This window comes from Lolium rigidum, chromosome 7 (genome assembly GCF_022539505.1).
Source record: "Lolium rigidum isolate FL_2022 chromosome 7, APGP_CSIRO_Lrig_0.1, whole genome shotgun sequence".
Lineage (NCBI taxonomy): Eukaryota > Viridiplantae > Streptophyta > Magnoliopsida > Poales > Poaceae > Lolium > Lolium rigidum.
Window position 1 is genome coordinate 13,119,938 of NC_061514.1, and position 13,830 is coordinate 13,133,767.

Below are 13,830 nucleotides of genomic sequence, written 5' to 3' on the forward strand. Positions count from 1 at the left end.
TTTGGCCCGCGATAGCACGCGACGGGCACGCCAGGTTCGGTCGGGAATCAGGATGCATGCTAGTTGTCACCATTCCCGCGTCTCCCGCACCCAAGCTGGTGTCCCTCTAGCCCACCAGAATCACCCGGATCTGGTTGTCGCCTTGAGGGGAGCCGCCCGGCGGCATCTTCTTTAACCCGCATTCGGTCGTCGCTGCTTAGGGATCTGACCGCCGGTTGGAATTCGGCCGCCGCCGCTTGCCAACCGAGATTAATCGAATGTTCCGCAGTCCCAGTTGCCTTCTCTGGTCGCCGCCATGCCTCCTTTGGCCGTTTCCATGCCTCCTCGATTAGAATTTTTTTTTCGAGGAATCCTTCCTCGCTCGGAGACTCTCGTCGCACAAGAACGCATACCAAACGAGCCATATGCCGAGATGTTTAGCCAAGGAGTCGTGCCCGGGGCGCAAGGCGCGGCACCTATACCGACATGGCACGTCCCGCGATTTAATGGGCCTTGGTGTGTTGGGTCGTGCCAGGCACGCGAGGCATTGCACACGGGTTAGATTTTGCTATAAACTCACGCACACCTACCCATATAAGCACCTTCGAGAAATTGAGTAATAAAACTAATCTGGCGGATCTTGAGATGACGAAGTCATCATAGACGCCTCGATATCAACAAGAACGTCACCTTCCATTGCAAAAAATATTTTGCATTTATGAGACACCAAAGTGTCAAATCTAGGTTTAAACTCAGGATATTTGGGCATGTACAATGGGGTGACGTCATGCTTCTCTTAGAACAACTACGTAGGATTTTTGGTGAGTTGGAGGAGAGAAAATAGAGGGTTTCTTCGCTTAGCTAAGGGATAATCCCTTAGATAATAAGAGAAGGCCAGTTTTACAATTGTATCACATGTCTTCTCATAGCAAAGTGATTTTGTAAAAAAATTAATAAATTCTTATTAATTATAAATAATGACAATAAAAGATAATGCATTGCACATGTTATAGCTATTGTCTTCTCCACATGATGTGAAGGGGTAAGAGAAAGATAATTTCTGTAGCATTGTACATCCTAACCTAGATTGTTTGAATGGCACCCTCTAGATCTTTTACTAGTAGCAATAAGTCTCAAAAAAAACTAGTAGCAATGAGTAGGAAATTGTCCAGACGGGGGTGTGCACGGGAACGCACGGAACAGTGGAAAAAGTGGGTTGTTTTCATATTATAATTTTTTCATATTATAATAGACGGGGTTGAGCATTTTTCATATTATAATTTTTTCTAATTGAATTAGTATTCAAAAGTTATGAAGGTTTCAAAAAAAAAATGAAATATCCAAACATTTCTGAGCACTTTTCATATTACAAGTTTTTCCATTTGAATTAGTATTCAAAAGTTATGAAGGTTTTAAAAAGTTATATTTGAAATATTCAAACATTTCTGAGCACTTTTCATATTATAATTTTTTCCATTTCAATTAGTATTCAAAAGTTATGAAGGTTTAAAAAAAATTATATTTGAAATATTCAAACATTTCTGAGCACTTTTCATATTATAAGTTTTTTCATTTGAATCAGTATTGAAAAGTTATGAAGGTTTTAAAGAGTTCAAATTTGAAATATTCAAACATTTCTGAGCATTTTTCATATTAAAAGTTTTTTTATTTGAATTAGTATTTAAACTAGTCGTTAACCCGTGCACCTGCACGGGCTAGCTATTGAAGATATATGCCAACTTAAATTTCACATGTATTTAAATCCAGTATGAATCAAACTATTGATGCGACTAATTAATTAGGAATGTGCTTTTTATATGATAGTTAAAAGTGTGCAAGAAATTATATTTCAACAGTTCTTTTCTAAGATCTTTATTTTTGTATTGTATAACTAATTCATCTACTAAGGTACATAATTTATAAAATCAAGCATATAATACAATTTCTATCATAAATTAGTTATGTTCTAATATTCCTACGTGCCACTTAGATTCCAGAGAGCATAGAAATATCTAAACAATCTGTCCAATAATATATTGCACTCTCGTAAATTGAAATTTGTGTAGGAACCATATACTTGATTATGGTTGACTATGTGAATGGTCAGAAAAACATAGGCACCAATATCATCTAAGATGGTTAGATACCTTTGCATATATTCAATATGTTAGCAGCCGCTTTATTTTGCTAAATCATTAAGTTCTCTAAAACATCGACCAGATAATACATTGCTGCTTTGGAACTACAATTTTGTAAGAACCACATACTTTATTATAGATGACGCTATGGTAGATCCCAAATGTAAGGGAAAATCACATCTTGTAAGATGGCGAGAAACCTCTACATGTACCCATAATGCATGCAAAGTGTAATCTCCTTAGGCAGACTTTATGTTGTTATAGTCATTCGTTTCAATAGCAACATGCACGTCTCATATTTACATGATATCGATAGAATGTAAAAAAAATGGAACTATACTTACAAATTATGGTCAGCAGTCCCCAAAACCTCATAAAAATTACAAAGTTAGAAATACTCTCACCTACCACTTTATTTCACTACATATCATAGAAATCTCGGAACCATCTAGCAAATAATGTATTGCAATCTTAAAATTTTATATTTATGTACGGGGTACTAACCATATTTTTTTCATGGATGACTGTTTGATAGGTCTAAAATTTTAGGAACCCTTCTCAGATGGCGAGACACCTCTGCATGCATTCAGTAGCAAGATATGTAAGATCTATAATTTATGTTCATGTCAATTTCTGTCGGTTGTTTCAACGACCACGGGCACATAATCTTCACATACCGGTAGCAGGTAAAATTGTGGAGCCCTGCAGACACGAAGATAAGATGTTGTCAGTTTAGAGAAAATACATTGCACTTTCTGATCCATGCAAAAAAAACGAAGCTAAGAAAATCTTCTAATCGGCCACTTTGTTCCGCTACCATCTGGCAGATAACATATTGCAGTTCAGAAAATTTATATTTATGTAGGAAACACTATGATTATAGGATTGGTCTAAAATTTGAGCAAGCTGTATCATATAAGATGGGTGAGACACCTCCGCATATATTCAATAGTACCATCGTTAACTGGATTGGACTATGTAGACAAACAATTGCTGAGTATAATCTATGTGACGATGAGATAAGACGTAAAGAGGAGCATGCAAAATCAATTACCGGGTAATCAGGATCCCTGTACCAATAGCATCCATGCAATTTGAAGATCCAAGTTTGTAGCATGGGTGAAGACAGCCGGCCGGTGAGGAAATTAATCACAAGAGGCGGAGAAGCTCCCAAGGCCTAATGGGAAATAGAGATACGTACATGCTTTTCTTACCGGTAATAGGCGATTGTAGTGCTAGATTGATCCGATTTCAGGCCAGGACACTGCTGTCTTACGCTCAAGGAAATATCGGCTTGCATATAGAAGAATTGGCCGCTCCGGCTAGAAGCGCACAGCAAAGAAGTCCGCATGCTGCCGGACGAACTCGTTAATCTCCGCCGGATCTGCGAATCAATCTCCGCGGTGTGCATCCATGGCGGCCGGATAAACTCGATCGTCTCAGCCAGATTAATGCGTCTGATAGTTATGTTTTTTTTTTCTGGACTGATCCGAGGCGGAGAGTCATGCGGGTGGGCGTGTGGAATAGTGCACTATTCGACGGCTGTACACAGATTATCTGTTAATCGTGCGGATGTAATTTTCTAAGCTCTAGGATTAACGTGGTGTTTCGTTGGGAGTCTCCAATTAGTAAATATAAGAAGTTACGAAGGTTTGAAAAATAAATAGGTGATTATTTGAAAACTGCAAGACACGAGGGACCCAAGCGTAATTTTCCTTCAAAACTTAAGGACCTATCTACAAAACGATGACTATCAATTCGTGTCCAATTCAGGATCAGTGCTATCTGAGACAACCTCCAACAAATGTGGTAGTTCTATGCGATTGGAACGAAAAGTAGTAGTTTTCCGAAATTTTACATAGAAAGTGGTAGTTCTATGTTATATACTTTGTTACATTGTTACATGCACGCCGTTAATGGCTCGTTGACGGGAGGTGCCACCTCATGCCTGACAGTGGGCCCGCGTTGTCAAAAACGCTGTCAATCTGCGTTCAAAGGAAGATCAGTGCTATTTGAAACAACCGCGCCCCAATGTGGTAGTTCTGTGCGATAGGAGCGAAAACTGGTAGTTTTCCGGAATTTTGCATCAAAAGTAGTAGTTCTACGCTATATACTCCTCTCCTCGGCCAAGAGCTCCTTCATGGCCTTGGCTTCTTTGAGTGCGATCATCCTCAAGTCAAGCTCGGCCTTCAACTTGGCATCTTCCCGCCCTGCTTCCGCCTTGGCAAACTTCACCTCCTTTTTCTTCTCGGTGATGAGGAGCTTGGTCTCCAATGTCTTCATCGTCAATGCCTCCTTGGACTTCATGAGTTGATCCAACTTCTCCCGGAAGCTAGCTGCTTCGCCTTCTACCTTGACCCTCTCCTTGGCTTTCTTGTTGCCCTCGGGCTTGCCGGCGTTTCTCGCACTCATTTCCTCCGCTTCATCATCCATGGTGAGTGATACGTCCCAAACGTATCTATAATTTCTTATGTTCCATGCTACTTTTATGATGATACTCACATGTTTTATACACATTATATGTCATTATTATGCATTTTCCGGCACTAACCTATTGACGAGATGCCGAAGAGCCGATTGCTGTTTTCTGCTGTTTTTGGTTTCAGAAATCCTAGTAAGGAAATATTCTCGGAATTGGACGAAATCAACGCCCACGGTCCTATTTTTTCACGAATCTTCCAGAAGTCCGAAGAGGAAACGAAGTGGGGCCACGGGGCGACGACACAGTAGGGCGGCGCGGCCTGGGCCCTGACCGCGCGGCCCTAGTGTGTGGGTCCCCCGTGACGCCTCCTGACCTGCCCTTCCGCATACTTAAAGTCTTCGTCGCGAAACCCCCAGTACCGAGAGCCACGATACGGAAAACCTTCCAGAGACGCCGCCGCCGCCAATCCCATCTCGGGGGATTCAGGAGATCGCCTCCGGCACCCTGCCGGAGAGGGGAATCATCTCCCGGAGGTCTCTTCATCGCCATGATCGCCTCCGGATCGATGTGTGAGTAGTCCACCCCTGGACTATGGGTCCATAGCAGTAGCTAGATGGTTGTCTTCTCCTCATTGTGCTATCATGTTAGATCTTGTGAGCTGCCTATCATGATCAAGATCATCTATTTGTAATCCTACATGTTGTGTTTGTTGGGATCCGATGAATATTGAATACTATGTCAAGTTGATTATCAATCTATCATATATGTTATTTATGTTCTTGCATGCTCTCCGTTGCTAGTAGAGGCTCTGGCCAAGTTGATACTTGTGACTCCAAGAGGGAGTATTTATGCTCGATAGTGGGTTCATGCCTCCATTAAATCTGGGACAAGTGACGGAAAGTTCTAAGGTTGTGGATGTGTCGTTGCCACTAGGGATAAAACATCGATGCTTTGTCTAAGGATATTTGTGTTGATTACATTACGCACCATACTTAATGCAATTGTCTCATTGTTTACAACTTAATACTCGGAAGGGGTTCGGATGATAACCTGAAGGTGGACTTTTTAGGCATAGATGCATGCCTGGATAGCGGTCTATGTACTTTGTCGTAATGCCACTGATTAAATCTCATAGTACTCATCATGATATATGTATGTGCATTGTTATGCCTTCTTTATTTTTCAATTGCCCAACTGTAATTTGTTCACCCAACATCTGTTTATCTTATGGGAGAGACACCACTAGTGAACTGTGGACCCTGGTCCTATTCTTTACATCTGAAATACAATCTACTGCAATTGTTCTTTACTGTTCTTCGCAAACAATCATCATCTTCCACACAATACGTTTAATCCTTTGTTACAGCAAGCCGGTGAACAACCTCACTGTTACGTTGGGGCAAAGTACTTTGATTGTGTTGTGCAGGTTCCACGTTGGCGCCGGAATCCCTGGTGTTGCGCCGCACTACACTCCGCCGCCATCAACCTTCAACGTGCTTCTTGACTCCTACTGGTTCGATAAACCTTGGTTTCTTACCGAGGGAAACTTGCTGCTGTACGCATCACACCTTCCACTTGGAGTTCCCAACGGGCGTGTGCTTTACGCGTCATCAAGCTAAATTGCTGGCGCCGTTGTCGTGGAGATCAAGACACGCTGCAAGGGGAGTCTCCCACATCCAATCTCTTTACTTTGTTTTTGTCTTGCTTTATTTTACTTTATTTACTGCTTTGTTTGCTCTTATATCAAAAACACAAAAAAAATTAGTTGCTAGTTTTACTTTATTTACTGTCTTGTTCTTTATATTGAAAACACAAAAAAATTAGTTACTTGCATTTACTTCATTTACCTTTAGTTTATTTCATCATGTTTCCTCCTAAGTTCACCCTAAAAGACATACCGGTAGGACGAGGGTCTATAATTGGAAGAGATAATATAGAAGATTTTTTCACTCATGTTAGTACAGCTGAAGATTTTGAAGATAGACACTTGGTAGAACTTGCTCCTACTTATGAAATTGTTGTTGCTTCTTTAGTACGCATGTTGGAAACTAAATTTGTTAATCTCAATCCTATAATCCAACACATGTTTCTCACACTCTGTGATATGGAGGAAGGGGAAAAGAAAGATTTTGTTTTAGAAACCTTTCTTAAAGAATTTGGTGGTGTAGCAAGAGAGGCTAGAAAGGTCTTTATTAAATATAAGATGCTTGGCTATTATACCAACTTTGCTAGTACCCTTGAAAAGATGGACATGGATAGAATACGGTACACTAATAATATTAATGATGGTGGGGAGATTAAGACAACAATACCTTGTAAGCTCCTAGGAATGAATGACGCTCTAGAAAATAACTATGGTTGGCTTGTTCCTGAAAATTTGTTTGACGGGGATAGCAAACCTAAGAATAATGAAAAGGGAGCCTCTTAAACTCACATAGATAAGATAAAATGCATAGTTGAGAAAACTCCCAAGACCAATGTTGATGCTTCATCTCTTGACAATACTTGATACACACTCTCTGCGCCTAGCTGAAAGGCGTTAAAGAAAAGCGCTTATGGGAGACAACCCATTATTTTACTTCTGCACTTTATTTTATATTTGAGTCTTGGAAGTTGTTATTACTGTAGCAACCTCTCCTTATCTTTATTTTATTGCATTGTTGTGCCAAGTAAAGTCTTTGATAGTAAAGCCAATACTAGATTTGGATTACTCGCGAGAACATATTTCTTGCCGTCACGAATTTGAGCAGATAGTCTCGTAGAAAATTTATAAAAATCTGCCAATTTACGTGCGTGATCCTCAGATATTTACGCAACTTTCATTCAATTTGGGCATTTTCATCTGAGCAAGTCTGGTGCCTCTTAAAAATTCGTCTTTACGGACTGTTCTGTTTTGACAGATTCTGCCTTTTATTTCGCATTGCCTGTTTTGCTATGTTTGATGGATTCCTTTGTTCCATTAACTTTCAGTAGCTTTGTGCAATGTCCAGAAGTTTTAAGAATGATTATGTCACCTCTGAATATATGAATTATGCACTGACCCTCTAATGAGTTTGTTTTGAGTTTGGTGTGGAGGAAGTTTTCAAGGGTCAAGAGAGGAGGATGATACAATATGATCAAGAAGAGTGAAAAGTCAAAGCTTGGGGATGCCCCCGTGGTTCATCCCTGCATATTTTAAGAAGACCCAAGCGTCTAAGCTTGGGGATGCCCAAGGCATCCCTTCTTCATCGACAACTTATCAGGTTCCTCTAGTGAAACTATATTTTTATTCCGTCACATCTTATGTGCTTTACTTGGAGCGTCTGTTTTTTTTTTGTTTGAATAAAATCGGATCCTAGCATTCTTTGTTTGGGAGAGAGACACGCTCCGCTGTTTCGTATGAACACATGTGTTCTTAGCTTTATCTCTAATGTTCATTGCGAAAGTTGAACTACTTCATTCATTATTATATGGTTGGAAACGGAAAATGCCGCATGTGGTAAATGGTATAATGTCTTGAATAATTTGATACTTGGCAATTGTTGTGCTCATATAGATCATGTTTAAGCTCTTGCATCATGTACCTTGTACCCATTAATGAATAACTACATAGAGCTTGTTAAAATTTGGTTTGCATGATTGATCTCTAGAGTCTAGATATTTTCTGGTTGAGGTATTTGAACAACAAGGAGACAATGTAAAGTCTTACAATAGTTACAATATGTTCATATGTGAGCTTTGCTTCACCTTTTATACTTGAGTTTGCTTCAAACAACCTTGCTAGCCTAGCCTTGTATTGAGAGGAATTCTTCTCGTGCATCCAAATCCTTGAGCCAAAAACTATGCCATTTGTGTCCACCATACCTACCTACTACATGGTATTTCTCCGCCATTCCAAAGTAAATTACTTGAGTGCTACCTTTAAAATTCTATCCTTTGTCTTTGCAATAAATAGCTCATGGGAAAAATAGCCTTAAAAACTATTGTGGTGAAGAATATGTACTTATGTATCTTATTTCTTAATAAGTTGCTTGTTGAGCGGTAACCATGTTTCTGGGGATGCCATCAACTTTTACACCTTTGTTGAATATCATGTGAGTTGCTATGCATGTTCGTTTTGTCTGAAGTAAGGGAGATTTTCATGATCAAATGGTTTGAGTATGCATACTGTTAGAGAAGAACATTGGGCCGCTAACTAAAGCCATGATCCATGGTGGAAGTTTCAGCTTTGGACAATAATCCTCAATCTCTTATGAGAATATTAATCGTTGTTAAATGCTTATGCATTAAAGAGGAGTCCATTATCTATTGTCTATGTTGTTCCGGTATGGATGTCTAAGTTGAGAATAATCAAAAACGAGAAATCCAATGCGAACTTTCTCCTTAGACCTTTGTACAGGCGGCATAGAGGTACCCCTTTGTGACACTTGGTTGAAACATATGCTATGCAATGATAATCCATGTTAATCCAAGCTAATTAGGACAAGGTGCGAGCACTATTGGTATACTATGCATGAGGCTTGCAACTTATAGGATGTCTTATACATAACACATATGCTTTATTACTTCCGTTGACAAAATTGTTTCTTGTTTTCAAAATGAAAAGCTCTAGCACAAATATAGTAATCAATGCTTCCTCTGCGAAGGGCCTATCTTCTACTTTATTGTTGAGTCGGTTTGCCTATTCTTTCTATCCCGAAGCAAACACGTGTACCAACTCGTGTGCATTGATTCTTACATGTTTACTTATTGCACTTGTTATATTACTTTGTGTTGACAATTATCCATGAGATATATATGTTGAAGTTGAAAGCAACCGCTGAAACTTAATCTTCCTTTGTGTTGCTTCAATGCCTTTACTTTGAATTTATTGCTTTATGAGTAACTCTTATGCAAGTCTTATTGATGCTTGTCTTGAAAGTATTATTCATGAAAAGTCTTTGCTATATGATTCATTTGTTTACTCATCATCTTCATCATTGCTCCGAATCGCTGCATTCATCTCATATGCTTTACAATGATCAAGATTATGATAGCATGTCACTTCAGAAATTATCTTTGTTATCGTTTACCTACTCGAGGGCGAGTAGGAACTAAGCTTGGGGATGCTTGATACGTCCCAAACGTATCTATAATTTTCTTATGTTCCATGCTACTTTTATGATGATACTCACATGTTTTATACACATTATATGTCATTATTATGCATTTTCCAGCACTAACCTATTGACGAGATGCCGAAGAGCCAGTTGTCGTTTTCTGCTGTTTTTGGTTTCAGAAATCCTAGTAAGGAAATATTCTCGGAATTGGACGAAATCAACGCCCAGGGTCCTATTTTTCCACGAAGCTTCCAGAAGTCCGAAGAGGAAATGAAGTGGGGCCACGGGGCGACGACACAGTAGGGCGGCGCGGCCTGGGCCCTGGCCGCGCGGCCCTAGTGTGTGGGTCCCCCGTGACGCCTCCTGACCTGCCCTTCCGCCTACTTAAAGTCTTCGTCGCGAAACCCCCAGTACCGAGAGCCACGATACGGAAAACCTTCCAGAGACGCCGCCGCTGCCAATCCCATCTTGGGGGATTCAGGAGATCGCCTCCGGCACCCTGCCGGAGAGGGGAATCATCTCCCGGAGGTCTCTTCATCGCCATGATTGCCTCCGGATCGATGTGTGAGTAGTCCACCCCTGGACTATGGGTCCATAGCAGTAGCTAGATGGTTGTCTTCTCCTCATTGTGCTATCATGTTAGATCTTGTGAGCCGCCTATCATTATCAAGATCATCTATTTGTAATCCTACATGTTGTGTTTGTTGGGATCCGATGAATATTGAATACTATGTCAAGTTGATTATCAATCTATCATATATGTTATTTATGTTCTTGCATTCTCTCCGTTGCTAGTAGAGGCTCGGCCAAGTTGATACTTGTGACTCCAAGAGGGAGTATTTATGCTCGATAGTGGGTTCATGCCTCCATTAAATCTGGGACAAGTGACGGAAAGTTCTAAGGTTGTGGATGTGCTGTTGCCACTAGGGATAAAACATCGATGCTTTGTCTAAGGATATTTGTGTTGATTACATTACGCACCATACTTAATGCAATTGTCAGTTGTTTACAACTTAATACTGGAAGGGGTTCGGATGATAACCTGAAGGTGGACTTTTTAGGCATAGATGCATTCTGGATAGCGGTCTATGTACTTTGTCGTAATGCCCTGATTAAATCTCATAGTACTCATCATGATATATGTATGTGCATTGTTATGCCTTCTTTATTTGTCAATTGCCCAACTGTAATTTGTTCACCCAACATCTGTTTATATTATGGGAGAGACACCACTCGTGAACTGTGGATCCCGGTCCTATTCTTTACATCTGAAATACAATCTACTGCAATTGTTCTTTACTGTTCTTCGCAAACAATCATCATCTTCCACACAATACGTTTAATCCTTTGTTACAGCAAGCCGGTGAGATTGACAACCTCACTGTTATGTCGGGGCAAAGTACTTTGATTGTGTTGTGCAGGTTCCACGTTGGCACCGGAATCCCTGGTGTTGCGCCGCACTACACTCCGCCGCCATCAACCTTCAACGTGCTTCTTGACTCCTACTGGTTCGATAAACCTTGGTTTCTTACTGAGGGAAACTTGCTGCTGTACGCATCACATCTTCCACTTGGAGTTCCCATCGGGCGTGTGCTTTACGCGTCATCAGTGAGTAGTGCCTCCTTCTTGCACTTTGGTTCATTTTTTTTTTGAAGCTAACTACTGCAGGGGAGTCCCCCACAGCCTTTTATTGATCAAGAACAAAAAAAAGAGTACAATATTTACAACATATATACAAGAGATCTAAACTAAAGGCTAACTATTTTACAACAAATTGTCAATCCATGATGACAAAGAGGCTACAGAACTCTCTTTTACCCTATGCTTAAGCATGGTAATATCATAGATGAAACCCTCTTTCCGAGCTCCGAAAGGTTGGCTGTATATTCTTGAAGATTTTGTTATTCCTCTGCTTCCAAATATTCCAGCAAGCCAAAATTATGATCTCCACAAAACATGGTCCCTTAAAACTTTTCTTAGTATTTTTCAGCATTTACGGTCCGAACCCGATGTCCAATTAACTTGTAAATATATCCAGACCCTGACACTAAAATTGCATTCAAAGAATAAATGTGACCAATCTTCCAAAGCATCAGCACAACATAAAACACATCTGTGATCTGAAGTAACCTGCCAATGCCTTCTTCTTAACATATCTTTAGTATTAATTCGATCATGCAAAATAAGCCAAGCAAAAAATTTATGCTTAGAGGTACATTTGCTCTTCCATATCCATTGTGATGGGAAATGTGAACTGATGTGTTGGAAGCTCATTCTATAAACTTGGCTTGGGATAAAAACTCCTGATTTGTTGCTTGTAATAAGCCATTGATCATTCTCATCCGATGTAACAACCCCTGCTAACATGTGTTGAAGAGTTCTCAATTCTGCAGCAGCCTCAGCAGATATAGGCAGATGAAAAGCCTGCTCAGGATCAATAATTTGTAATGCCTCCTTAACTGAAATGAATTTGTCCTTTGCAAATACACTTTGGTTCGTTATCCCTCAACTTCCACTTAGGAAGATGTTGAAGAATGGAAAAGCAATGTTGAAATTGAAATTCCTTGTTCTTGGAGCCGGCCATGTCCTTGTACCGGGCTTGAGCATACTTGGGCTGCACAACAATATTATGTGATGTTTCCACATCATCAACACATAATATGGATAGCAACAAACAAGGAAAACTTACATAGTCCTCCGGCACGCATCCACTAGGGGGGTTGTCGGCCACTTGATCCATGGCAGCACTCCAACGAGAACAAGCTGGTTTGATGATGTTCCACCGGCCTTTAAGGGAGCGGTAGGATCTGTCGGACATGCTCTTGGTGCGAGGCTTTAGCTGGTGGTAGAGATCCTCAATGCGCTGCCAATAGCGCTTGCCGCCTTGGTCCACTCCGGTGCACGCATCCATCCCCACCTTGCTCCAAGCACGGACCAAGATGGCGTCTTCGATCTCACTGTAGTTCGCCGTGCGTGGCTTCGGCGTCGACGAAGAACCGGCGGCAGCCGGATCAACCTCAACCACCTCCTCCTCGTCACCCTCATCCTCCTCCTCGTCATCAATCTCTTCGACGTTGCACTCCCCATCGAACGCATCGATGCCGGCGTCCAAATTCTTCGTGGATTCGTTGAGCATGTCGAGGTACGATGTTGTGCACTAGTAGGAAAACCCTTATAGGCGGAGCTTAGTTTTGTGGCGCACCACGAAAAATGCGCCACAGAAATTTTTTTTGTGGCGCACCAAAGAACCGTGCGCCACAAAAACTTGGTGGGCCCCACCAGCTGACACCCCCAATCATTGGTTTTACTATTTCTATGGCGCACGTACCACAGTGCGCCACAAAAATAAGCTATTCTGTGGCGCACGGCCACAGTGCGCCACAAAAATAAGCTATTTTGTGGCACACTGCAACAGTGCGCCACAAAAATAAGCTATTCTGTGGCGCAGCGTGGCTCGTGCGCCACAGAAATAAGGTATTCTGTGGCGCATTTTTTCAGGTGCGCCACAGAATTAGCGAACCAGATATACAAAAGTGAGCCAACCTCCCACCTACCACACTACACAAGCCATTCTTCTTCCTCCATCTAGCTCGTCCCCCCCTTCTCTCTCATACCATTTTGACTCTACTTTTCGTATTTATTGCACTTACTTTGGTTGATACTTAATTGGAGTTGAGGAGAAGGCTCTCCATACTCTCTCCTCCTCTCGAACTCATCGATCGCGGTCTCGTCTCGGTATCGAATCTAGAAGGTGAGTAGTTGGAGGAGACATACATATGCTTGGAGGAGACATGCATATGCTTGTAGATCTTGTGTGGCCGTCGTGTGTATGGATGCTTGTTGCAGGTGAAGCGCTTGTGTGTGTGCCGGTGTGGTGCATGGATGTTTGCCGAAATGTTGATTCATTTCCGTTTCGGCAAGTTTTGCACTACCCATATGTCCTACTTTGAGGAGAGGTCATGCCGAATTTTTCCGCTCCATGTAATACCTTGAGGAGAGTTACGGCCCATGCATGTGTGTGCATTTGGTGCGGTTCTAATTTCCTGTTCTATGTATACCATTTGCAGGCAAGCATGGTCCTCTCGATGAGTTCCGCTCGAATATCTAGATACAAGATAGACGCGAAGGAGGACTGATACGTCTCCAACGTATCTATAATTTCTGATGTTCCATGCTTGTTTTATGACAATACCAACATGTTTTGTTCACACTT